Here is a 13,860-nt window from a genome sequence, read left to right as displayed (position 1 = left end):
CCATCTCAGGATAACATGAGAACTTTATCTTCCTTCCGAGACACAAACTTTTACGTGCTTAATTAGTCAAGAACTTTCCATTGGTCCCAATCTAGAAGAAGAATCACAATACATCTCATGCTTCGTATGCCCATAGAAAATATACATCTCCAAACCGTGGTAAAAACCATCAAGAACTCTCCGAGTTCCCTTTGCACAAATCAGACATGTCAGGACTGAATCCTTCTAACTTGATCAAGCTAATCAAGCCATCAAAACCTAAGAGCATCGCCGCAAAATACCTGAAAGAACTCATTACCTCGAACACACATAAGGAATTAATCATATCCTTACCATACCGATTCAGTCTACTATCAAACTATTCCATCTATCTAAATTTCCTTCTGATTCATTTTCAACTTGATATTCTCTCTTGCTGTAGCACCACAATTCCTCAACCCAGGCTCACCACACGAGACCCAAGCACAAGACCACACTGTCTAAGACCTATAAGCTGTTGAATACTCACTCAATTACTCCCAGAAACACCATATTCCAGAACACTTTACTCTGAGGAACTTCCTGTGAATCTAAATCCGTTACCTTTGCTTTCCTGATACTGATACATAGAATCCTATATTCAATATAGAAATATCACAAGTCTTGACCTCTTCCCATGAAAACACAGTTTCTAACCCCATATACAACTTTAAGATACCCAATTGTTACATGTAGAACCTCGAACACATTAGAACCATTCTCGAGAGTCACTCACTCTCTTCAAACTGCAATTAGCCTAATCAAACGAGCAGAACCACCCGTGCCTCATTAGCACTCTGACACTGCAGAATGAAATCCTTATTCCAACACATCCAAGTAACTTCCTACTCTATGCATCGAGAATTTTTTACCAACAACAACTTAAGACATCCCGTGATTTTTCTTACTCTATGAAGCATAATATAACCTTTGTCAAAAAATTTCCTCTACTCAAGTCATCCTTGGCCTCAATTCCGCAAGCCATAACTGATTCGCCCGCACGCCTCAAACTGGATCCAACATAGCGCCTAACCGTGCAACCAACTACTCACAGCAACTCCCCCACTTGGCTCGGACCCATAGATCAAAATACACTCGATAACTCATAAAACTTATACTCTATTGATGCCGCAATACCATAGTGAGATTAAGCTCAAATCCTTTTGTAAGCTTTTGAAAACACAGATCATCTAGTACTTTAAATCTTCTACAAATCTCGCATTTATCCCCGCAACAGTTAAGCCCACTCTCTTAAGCGACTCGAAATTTCAAATTTCAACACGTACTTTTCACTTACACATGAGATCTTCTAACATTCACATAAGGATCACACCACTTCAGAACACTCCGCAGGAGATAACCCACCTGCTTCGCCTCAATCTAACATTTCTATATACCTTCCACCGTCATACACATTACATAGTCGCTTAGTCTTCCTGAGTCTGAACTCGTACCGCAACATAAAATTTACTTCACTCTCAACTAGAAAACATGAAAAGATCCTTCATGTGCCCATAACTCAGGGCTATACTTCGAATCAAGATGGAATTCAAGCTCCTAATAGTTCTTCTATCCTCCAGCCAGCCTTCCTCGTTACTTCCAAGTCATATAGATACATCTCGCAGTACTAACATACTCACCACACAGTTATCTAGCCGTCACTTCTACTAATAGGGACAATACTAAACATATAAGTGCAACACACTTGCTCACACAATCAGCACCTCGGTGATCAAGCCATAGGCAAAGATCCGGCCTCAAGTTCTCCAGACTGGCCCAACATCAAACTTACAAAGATCACATCTCGTCCCTCGATTAGGGAATCACAAGCCATCAAGGCACATCTGATACTGAGCGTTCATGCGCGCATGCGCATGGAAGGAATTTCAAGAGTTACTTTTCAAGCTGGATCAAAAACGCATGATAAGAATTCAAGAATGTAAAGTTTTTCCTAAAGGTTCTGCAGCCTCTCGAGGATAAATACAGACGTCTCTGTACCGATCCACGAGACTCTACTAAACCTGCTCATGACTCGTGAGACCTATGTAACCTAGGCTCTGATACCAACTTGTCACGACCCAATTCCCAATTCAGTCGTGATGCCGCCTCTCGTGAAGACAAGGCCAGCCAACTAAACCCAATATATCCTATTTAAAGCGGTTAAACAGTTCATAAGCAGTTTAAATGTGATTAAATGATAATAATTAGCAAAAGTACAACCCGACATAGCCCAAACCGGGGTGTCACAAGTCACGAGCATCTATTAGAGTATAAATACAACTGCAAGGCCTGAAACATATAAAATAGGACTGATAAACAAAAGGAAGAGATGCGGTGCTGCGAACGCTGGCAGTCACCTCACTAAACTCCGATAACTTAGCCTCCGACCAACTCAAAACCCGGTACCGGGTGAACAACTACCTGCAACTGCACATGAGGTGTAGGGAGTAAAGTGAGTACTCCAACTCAGTGAGTAATAAAGGTAAATAATAATTGAGCAGTAAGAAATCACGTAAAGTAAACCATCATGCTGTATAGAGCAGTCTAAAACCCTTTGAGTAAAAGCAGTGAAACTGTGAAATCCTTGGAAAAACATCTTAGCCCAGTTTAAACCTCTTTTAAAAATGACCTTTTTCAACGGTTACGTAAATGAGTGCAAAACAAATAGTGCAATTAAGCACGGAAATCCGCCCCTCGGGCACAACAATCAATTAACAGATAATGCCAGGCAAACCAATTAAGAGTCAAATTGGTTTGCAGTTTACAGACTCACAGATCTAGCTCCTCTTTCCACTATCTCTCTGTCTGCAGTTTACAGTACTGTGCAGTGTGCTGCGTCGAGCTCTCTCAAAGTACCGTACGTGTGATCAACGAAAGGAGTCAAAGACAGATTTTCAGCTGATTCAACAATTCAACTTTGGATCTCCGTGTAAAATTCCGTTCTCAGCTAGACCGCCGATTCGACTCAGTAACTCGGCTCGAAACTTCCTCCATTTCGTGGAAGCAAAGTATTTAATAGTACATCATATTCAACAGCAAATCAGCCACAGGTTTTGTTATCGGGAGTTGGTACCTCCTGTTTTACTGTTTCCCTTTTGGTGTTAGCTAAATTACTGTTACTTTACTTCGCAATAGTTAAACCTTTCACATAGGATACTAGTTACCACGTGTTTCCTTCTAGTTTGATTTGTGTACGTTGTGCACTTGCGAGTCTTCTCTAGATTGTTGTAGGTGTAGTGGCTGCAGTCTCGGATGATAGAATAAGGGCATGTCCTCGGGTGGGGCAGAGGGTGGGGTGGGGTTCAGGGGGTGGGTCGGGTAGCAGGGGAGGTAGAGGGGGCAAGAGAGCCTATAGGTTGAGAATCGGGTCATGGAACATAGGTTCACTAACGAGTAAATCCATAGAGTTGGCAAAAATCCTGCAGAAGAGGAAGATTAATATAGCGCGTGTCCAGGAGACTAGGTGGGTCGGATCGAGGGAGAAAAACGTGGATGGGTATAAGTTGTGGTACTCTGGTGTCCTGAGGGGTAAGAATGGAGTGGGTATCCTGGTAGATAGCCATCTTAGGGAGTCCGTGGTAGAGGTCAGGCGGGTGAATGATAGGCTGATGACTATTAAGTTGGTGGTGGGTGAGGGTACTTTAAATGTCGTTAGCGCGTATGCACCACAAGCAGGCTTGGATGAGGATATTAAAAGGCAATTTTGGGAGGGGTTGGATGAGATTGTTCGTAGTATACCGCCTTCTGAGAGGTTATTCATAGGAGGAGATTTCAATGGTCATATTGGGTTATCTGCAGGTGGGTACACTAAGGTGCATGGCGGATTTGGTTTCGGAGAGCGGAACGGAGGGGGCATTGCGCTGTTGGACTTTGCCAAGGCTTTCGATCTAGTCATTGCAAACTCGAGTTTTACGAAGCGGGATGAACATTTGGTTACTTACCAAAGTTCGGTGGCGAAGACTCAGATTGACTATCTCCTCCTCAGAAGAGGCGACAGAAGGTTGTGCGAGGACTGCAAGGTTATCCCAGGTGAGACCCTCTCAACGCAGCATAGGCTTTTGGTGATGGACATTTGTATTAGGATAAGGAGGAAGCAGAGGTCAGTACAAGGACGCCCCAGGATTAGGTGGGGCGCCTTAACTAAGGATAAAGCTAAAGAATTGGAAGGAAGGTTATCGGCAATGGGAGCTTGGAGAAGTAGTGGGGACGCAAACACAATGTGGTCGACGACGGCGGACTGTATAAGAAAGGCGGCGAGAGAGGTGTTAGGGATATATACGGGCCACTATGGTGGACACAAAGGAGATTGGTGGTGGAATGCAGTTGTCCAAGGTAAAGTGGAAGCAAAGAAGGCGGCTTACCTAAGGTTAGTAGGGAGCACTGAAGAGGAGGAGAAGAGAGAGAACAGTCAAAGGTATAAGGTAGCTAGGAAGGAGGCGAAGATGGCAGTGACGGAGGCTAAGACGATAACTTTTGCTCGTCTGTATGAGGAACTAAGGAACAAAGGTGGGGAGAAGAAGTTATTCCGACTCGCTAAGGCGAGAGAGAGGACAACTCGGGATCTGGACCAAGTGAGGTGCATAAAAGATGATGACGGAAAAGTTTTGATGGGAGATGACCAGATTAAGAGGAGGTGGCAGACCTACTTTCATAAACTTCTAAGTGAAGAAGGGGAGCGGGATATTATACTTGGGGAATCGAGGAATGCAGACAGTCACCATGGATTAAGTAATTGTAGGGACATTGAGATCGATGAAGTCATGGAGGCAATGCGTAAGATGAGAAGGGGTAGAGCTACCGGGCCAGACGAAATTCCGGTTGAACTGTGGAGGTGTATGGGTAGAGCAGGCTTGGAATGGCTTACTGCATTGTTTAGTGTTATATTCAAGACTAATAGAATGCCTGAAGAGTGGAGGTGGAGTACAATGGTCCCGTTGTATAAGAACAAAGGTGATGTCCAGAGCTGTAACAACTATACGGGCATCAAATTACTAAGTCATACCATGAAAGTTTGGGAGAGAGTGGTAGAAGTGAGAGTGCGAAGGACGGTGTCTATTTCAGACAACCAGTTCGGGTTCATGCCGGGACGATCTACCACAGAAGCTATCCACCTTATTAGGAGGATGGTGGAACAGTACAGAGATAAGAAGAAGGATCTCCACATGGTGTTTATTGATCTGGAGAAAGCGTACGATAAGGTTCCTAGGAAGGTCTTATGGAGCTGCTTAGAGGATAAAGGGGTCCCGAGTAACTATATTAGGGTGATTAAAGACATGTATGATGGAGCTAAGACTCGGGTTAGGACAGTAGGAGGCGACTCTGAACACTTTCCAGTTATTACGGGGTTGCACCAAGGGTCTGCGCTCAGCCCATTCCTATTTGCCCTGGTGATGGATGCACTGACTCATCATATTCAAGGGGAGGTTCCATGGTGCATGCTATTTGCTGATGACATTATTCTAATTGACGAGACAAGAGGCGGCGTCAACGAGAAGCTAGAGATTTGGAGACATGCTCTTGAGTCTAAAGGTTTCAAGTTGAGTAGGACGAAGACGGAATACCTCGAGTGCAAATTTGGAGTTGAGCCGACGGAAGCGGGAGTTGAAGTGAGGCTTGACTCTCAAGTCATTCCTAAGAGAGGTAGTTTCAAGTACCTTGGATCGGTTATTCAGGGGATCGGGGAGATTGACGAGGATGTCACACACCGTATAGGGGTGGGGTGGATGAAGTGGAGGTTAGCGTCGGGAGTCTTGTGTGACAAGAAAGTGCCACCGTTACTAAAAGGTAAGTTTTATAGAGTAGTGGTTAGGTCTGCCATGTTGTATGGAACTGAATGTTGGCCGGTAAAGAACTCACACATCCAGAAGATGAAAGTAGCAGAGATGAGGATGTTGAGGTGGATGTGCGGGCATACAAGGATGGATAAGATTAGGAATGAAGATATTCGAGAGAAGGTGGGTGTGGCCCCCATGGAGGACAAGATGCGGGAAGTAAGACTCAGATGGTTCGGGCACATTCAGAGGAGGAGCACTGATGCACCGGTGAGGAGGTGTGAGCGACTGGCTGTAGTGGGCATGCGGAGAGGTAGAGGAAGACCTAAGAAGTATTGGGGAGAGGTGATCAGACAGGACATGGCGCGACTTAGGATTACTGAGGACATGACCCTTGATAGGGAATTATGGAGGTCGAGCATTAAGGTTGTAGGTTAGGGGAGAGTGTGAATATTTCTACGGCACAATAGAGTGAGACTATCCAGTTAGGAGTTAGACTAGGAATGTCATTGGTCGTCTATTGACGCAGGGCTTTACCTTCTAGTTGTATTATACCAGCCATCTATTTCGTATTTCGTATTTCGTATTCTGTATTTCATATTTCATATCTCTTATATATTGTTGTTATTTTTAATACGCATTTTTATGGTACTAATATATCATCTCCTATTGCTTTTTGAGCCGAGGGTCTCCTGGAAACAACCTCTCTACCCTTCGGGGTAGGGGTAAGGTCTGCGTACATATTACCCTCCCCAGACCCCACTTGTGGGATTATACTGGGTCGTTGTTGTTGTTGTTGTTGTTGCCAGGCAATCAGATAGATATCACATGTAGTAGCACAAACAACAAATAATGGCAGACAGATGAAGTAAAGTAAACATGTAGAACAGTACCAACACCGCTGCGGTGTGCAGCCCGATCCATATATCGCTGCGGCGTGCAACCCGATCCATATATCTTGTCGACGGCACTCACTGAGGGTGTGCAGACTCCGGGAGGGGCCCCTTACGGCCCAAGCGCAATATCAAGCCATCTCGTGGCATCAAATCTAGGCCCTCGGCCTCATATCAATATCAGTATAACACTGCTGCGACGCGCAGCCTGATCCCATAGTATCCTCACATCTGGCCCTCAGCCATACTCAGTCCAGAAATCACATAAGCCCCTCAGGCGTTAGTAAAAATAATAGTTCTCAGCCTCAAAACATCATTTAATATATCATTTTAGTTTTAAAACCGAGTAAAAGTGGCTGAGTTGTACAATAGTGGAAAACAATACGACTGAGTTCAAGTAGTAAGTCAAAACAGTGAGGAAATAGTGATAAAATTCCCCGGAGGGTTCAAATAGTTGGCTCGAAGCCCAAATATTGCAGTCAGTCCAAATAATGATGATAACAAATAAGTTTCAATCAAATACGCGGTAAAAGCATCAATCGGGACGGACCAAGTCACAATCCCCTACAGTAAACGACCACACGCTCATCATCAAGCGCGTGTCTCATCTCAATATAGCACTACGATATGCGAATCCGGGGTTTCAAACCCTCAGGATATCATTTACAATCATTACTCACCTCGAATCGGCGGAATCTCTAGCTCGTGACGCCCTTGCTCCTCAAATTGGCTTCCACGCGCGTCGAATCTATCCAAAATCAGAACGAATACATCACAATATGCTAAGGGAACAAAGCCCAAACGAAAACAATCAATAGCGAGCACAAATCACGAAATTACCAAAACCCGAACCCGGGCCCACTTCTCGAAACTCAGAAATTTTTACATCAACGAGTTCCTTATCCTTCCACGATTTTATACATATCAAAAGTTCTAAAATCCGACCTCAAATGGTCCTTCAAATCCCAATTTAAAAGTTTCAAAAATCCCAAGCCCTAGTTCTTCCATTTTTTTCCTTAGTTTCCATAAATTTCTAGGTGGATTTCACAATAAATTCGAGTTTTAGGTTCGAAAATCTTACCCCCAAACGTTTCTCCTTGAACCCCTCTTCGATTTCCTTCAAAAAAGCTCTCAAAATGCTCAGTTATGGAGGAAAAATGACTCAAAATCGCGGATGAAATAACTTAAAACATTCTGCTCAGGGGTTTTCGCATCTGCGACCCCACCACCGCTCCTGCGGTACTGCTTCTGCGGTCATTTCTCCATATCTGCGGAAATCACTCAACTGGCCAACAATCGCATCTCGATCAAATCCCTGCATCTGCGACATCGCAGATGTGGCCCACCTAACCGCTTCTGCGGTCTCTGCCCAGCAGGCGCATTTTCGCTTCTGCGACTAATCTACCGCACACGCGGCGCCGCATCTGCGGTCCACAACCTGCAGATGCGGAAATAATAGAAGCAGCAAATCTGAAGCTGCAAAAATTTCCAAATTCTCCGATAACCACCCGAAATCACCCCGAGGCCCTCCGGGGCCTCAACCAAAAGCACGAACATGACCCAATACCTTATTCAAACTTGTTCCAATCATCAAAACTCTTCAAACAACATCAAATCCATCAATTCACATCGAATTCAAGCCTAAGTTTTCTAAAAGCTTCTGAAATATGCTTTCGATCAAAAACCCAACCCAACCACGTCTGAATGACCTGAAATTTTGCACACACATCACAAATGACATAACGAAGCTACAACAACTCTCAGAATTCTATTCCGACCCTCGGATTGAAATCTCACCTATCAACTGGAATTCGCCAAAATATTAACTTCGCCAATTCAAGTCTAATTCTACGTCGGACCTCCAAAACCAATTCCGATCACGCTCCTAAGTCATAAATCACCCAACAAAGCTAACCAAATCATAAAAATTCCGATCCGAGCTCATATACAAATAGGTCAAATCTTTCAAATTTTAAGCTTTCAACTGAGACTGTTCTTTCAAATTCATACCGATTTTCGTGAAAACCAAAACCAACGATCAACATCAGTCATAATACATCACACGGGGCAAGTCATGCCCGAGAACTGACGATCAAAGTGCAAAAGCTCAAAATGACTGGTCGGGTCGGTACACTGCTACTTTGAGATTTTGCACTTGAATTCATTACTGTTGTACTTCAGCTAGCATATATCATTGTGATGAAATTTCTAAGAGATATTATATCCTGTTTCAATTGAACTTGACATGAATTAACTGTTTTGGCCTCAATTGTCGAACTTGAAAGTATGCCTATCTTCCTATGTTGTAATTTCTATAATTTAATTATATTTGTAAAGCTCGTCACTACTTTCAGTCCATTAGTTAGTTTTGTTACTTACTGAGTTGGTTGTACTCACGCTACACCCTGCACTTCATGGTATTTCTGGACACGGTGGATGATGATTATCTGCGCAGCTCGATCATTTGGAGATTTCACGATAGCTGCCCAGCGTTCGCAGACCCTGACTCTTCTTCCCTATCTTTCAGCTTTTTGTATTTAGTTTCAGTTTTTCATAGATAGTATTTTTTGGTCTTGTGCTGCATAGACGCTCATATACTAAGTGACACCCTGATTTTTGGGACTTCCATATTGAGTTTTGACTTCTATCCAGTTTATGAGAGCTTTAATTATTTAAACTGCTTTTGCTCATTTTTCAATTGAAAGTGTTGGAAATATTTTGGAATGTCGGCTTACCTAGTACCACGTTAGGCGCCATCACGACAGGCTAAGTTTTGGATCATGACATAATCGTTACTAACTCCCGACTTATCAAAACGACATCGTTTTTGCCTTCTCTTACCATATTTTTTACATAGACAATTGTATTTTGTACTTTCAAGATTACAATTAATGCCGAAAATAATGTTTGGCATGATAGAGCAATTGAAGTAACAAAGATGAGTATGCACCAAAAACATCGTTTATAAAGAGATATTAAGTGAGAAAAATAACAAGTAACATATTATTATCTCATACAATAAAGTATCTATAATTACAAATCTTTTATAATTAATTAATCTATATCATTCATCTGTGTAGGTTCAGAATATCAAAAACTATTCTGAATTCAACTGTTGCATCAATGTAATAATGATTTATTATTTAAATCAACGTTGTATCTATTTGGATATAAATTTCTATTACACGCACTTTATTCTTAATGTATACACATTTTTACTTATAAGATGCGAGCTACATGTATAATGCATTTACCTCATTTTAATAAGGTTTAAAATATTAAGAAAAGTAATATTGAAAGAATTACATTTTGTTACATAGTTCCAATAAGAAAATAATTTATATAAAATTAAATTTTAATTGATTTTAAAATTCTGAAGTTTAGGATTTCTTATATAGTTAAAATAAAAAATATTAATAAACAAAATTGTAGTTGATTTAAAATTGTCAAGATATTAAAAAAATAATTAAATAAAAATTTTATTCCATGAAAATGTATTTTCAAAGGGTGAAAAAATCATATAGTGCGTGTAGATAGATAGATAGATAGAGAGATTTTGAGAGATAGATGAGTTGATTTTGCACGGTTAAGTTCTACAATTTAAGAGCATGTTCGAAAATTATTGTGTAATTATTAGTTTGTGTAAATATCAAGGTAGAAATCAAACATCCATAATACTATACTATATGGTAATTCTATTACATATTTGTTTGTCATAACACAATTACAATATAATCTTCGATAGCATATTTGGTTGCACATGAGTAATTGTAAAGTTTGATATTTTTCATTTTTAATAAAAGCTAATTATAAGAAAATAAATAGACATTTCAGATGAACATATAAATAATGACAAAGATATGTGTAGTAATATTAAAAGTGAAAAAAAAGAATCAAAAAATTCTTTGGTAATTACACTATGTAATAATAATTATCACCCATTATTTGCCTCCCCCATAGGGTTGTCTACGGAGGGAGAGGGGTTCTTGATACTTAAGAGGATTGGATAAGAGGACGATACCGATAAGGGAAGGGGTTCCTTAAGTGGACTGAGGCTTAGAGAAATAAAGGGTAAGGGGTTAGGGGATTTTTTGGGGTACTGCATCGGTACCACTACCGATCCGGGGAGGGTACTTAAGGGGTGGTACGGATACTTAGGGGTATTTTTCAAATTAAAATTCAAAAAGTTGTTATATTTAAATATATACTGATTTTAAGCGATTGAAAAATCAAAGACTCTGAGTGCCTTTTATTTTTTTTAATGCAATATAAACATTATGTTTCTAACACAAGTTACAAGCATTTATCTAAAATAAAATTACATATTTCTTTTGAATGATTTACGTAAATTATCAATAACTTTTTGTGGTTCTTTGCTTGGAATCCGAAGCACTTGTTCTTCTGTGTAACGACCTAGCCGATCATTTCAAACTTTAGCGCGTCATTCGGCAGCTTGAGACCTTGGGTAGCTTCACTTCATGTTTTAGGACTTGTACGTGTTGTAAGAATTGAATTTCGGAAAGTTCAGATTTGTTTCGGAAGGAAAAATTCTAAATTCAGAGGCTTTAATTTGGAAAAGTTGAGTAAGATTTGACTTTTGAGCAAACGACCACAGGATCGGGATCGAAGGTTCCAATAGGTTCGTATGATGATTCTGGACTTAGGCGTATGTTCAGGTTGAGTATCGGGTGGTCCGGGAGCATTTCGACACTTATTATAGAAAGTTGGCATTTCGAAAGTTTAAGAATTTTTTGAGTTTGATTTGAAATGAATTTTGGTGTTATCGATGTCCATTTGGAGTTCTGAGCCTTGGAATAGATTCGTATCGTGATTTGTGATTTGCACGCAAAATTTGATGTCATTCCAGAATGTTTAAGTATAATTCGAACGCGTTTGGCGAAGTTTGAAAGTTTAAATAAAGGTTTCAATCATCGATTCATAGTTTTGATGATGTTTGATATGATTTGGGGCCTTGAGCAGGTCCGTGTTATATTATGGAACTTGTTTGTAAGTTTGGACGGGTTCCCGGGGGCCTCAGGTATGTATCGGATGAGTCACAAATCACTTTGGAGCTTTGTTGCATTGTTGAAGGGCTTGAGTACTGATGCAATCGCACCTGCGGAAAAAGGGCCGCAGATGCGACTCCACAGAAGCGGCCAGGCAAACGCAGAATTGGAAGTGCACCTGCGGATGAGGTGTCATAGAAGCGTGGGCACAAAAGTGCTGAAGGGGCTGCAGATGTGGTTGGCGACCTTGGCTGGATTCTCGCAGGTGTGAGATTGCTGCCGCGGAAGCGACCATGGGACCAAAGATGCGAAGCAGCGCTGGTCAGAATTGTTTTAAGACGGGTCTTGGCTCATTTTTCATATCATTTCTTCCATGGGAGCCAACTTTAGAGCGATTTTGGAGCGCCATTTTCATCTTCAATCATGAGGTAAGTAATTTCTACAAGTTGTGAGTTAAATGTACGAATTTAGGCTTGTAAACTCAAGAATTTAAGTGAAAAATACGAGATTTTTAGTTGAAGACCTAGAATTTGTATTTTTGGATTCTTACCATGAAATTGGACGCGGAAATTATAATAAATTATATATTTGAGTTCGTAGTGTTATGGGTTATGATAATCTTCAAGAATTTTTGGAATCGGGGCATGTGGACCCGAGGGTTGACCTTGTTACCTTTTCGAGCAGAGTTGGAAATTTTAATAAATTATTAAATTATACGCATTGGAGTATATGTTGATTGATTTGTACATTGTTTGACTAGTTTGGGATCGTTTGGCTTTGAATTGAAGAGTTAGAGAGGAATTGGAGTCGGTTATGGAACTTCGGAGTGAGGTAACTCTCTTGTCTAACCTTGTGAGGTGGAAATTAGCCCCTAGGTGATACATCATATTGCTTTATTGGACCTCTAGTAAGTGTCAATGTCGACCCCTCGTCACTACCTCTCCGGGTTAGGCTAGATAGTTACTAGGTACGCATTGATTTACGTACTCATGCTGCACTTTTGCACTAAATATGCAGGACCTAACATGTTTATTTGGTGGTCATCTTGGTGCGTAGGCGCAACTTCTGAGGAGACTTAATGGTGAGCTGCAAATTCCAGACTACATATCACAGCCCATAGAGTCTCCATCGTACTATTTACTTTATCATGTCTTATTTATATTTTAGACAGATGTTGTATTAGTACTGTACTCCTTAGTAAATGCTCATGCACTTGTGACACCGGGATTTTGAATATTCTTTAAATTGCTTGTGATTTTGCCTAGTATTTACACACTTTTATTATTTATTCTATTTAAATTATAAGTTTCCATAATTTTAAAGCGTTGATTTCTTTATATAATAAGATTCACGATTTCGAAAGTAATAAAATGCATAGGTAAAAATTGGTAGTTCACCCGTAGGCTTGCCCAATGGCGACGTTGGGCGCCATCATGACCTATAGTGAGTTTTGGGTCGTGACAGCTTGGTATCAGAGCTTTATGTTCACTTGGGTCTCACTAGTCATGAGTAAGTCTAGTAGAGTCTTGAGGATCGGTACAGAGACGTTTGTACTTATCTTCGAGAGGCTACAAGGTTGTTAAGAGCACTTCCCTTCTTGATTCCTCATCGTGCTGATTTGATTCCGTTAAAGCTTATGCCTTCTCTTCCTTACTATTCAATCTTATGCAACGCGGAGCACTTGTTATCAATTAGGCATCGAGGAGTTGTAGTGGTATTGCAGATGGGGTGCAGGATGTTTCTCCCTGCATATTCGGGTAGGCTATTATCGTCGCCTTGCGAAAGGGTGTTCTGTCATTTCAGCCTAGTATCTGTATTTCCTATGGTTTCGAGGCTATGCACAAATTATTATGATGTTCATGCATTGTTATCGAACAATATTAGTGTAATGGTAGGGTACTTGTTTATGTGTCGAGGTAGTGAATGACTTGAAAGAAGGATTTCTCAATGCACGATTTAGAGGTTCACCATTTAATTCCAGCGGAGGAAAGGCAATCGGACTATGGATGTTCGGGCTTTGGTTGATGGAGTAACGAGACTTGATATTTTCGAGCATGGTGGAATTCTCAACTGTGATGTGGTGTCTTCATCCTTGTTTAAATGCATTAAGGCTCGCCAGTGTTATGGTTTTCTTGGATTTGCCTTCGAGGCAAGGTGTTGTTAGAGATGGCG

The sequence above is a fragment of the Nicotiana tabacum genome, chromosome 5 (genome assembly GCF_000715075.1).
Source record: "Nicotiana tabacum cultivar K326 chromosome 5, ASM71507v2, whole genome shotgun sequence".
Taxonomy (NCBI): Eukaryota; Viridiplantae; Streptophyta; class Magnoliopsida; order Solanales; family Solanaceae; genus Nicotiana; species Nicotiana tabacum.
This window is presented reverse-complemented; position numbering follows the sequence as displayed.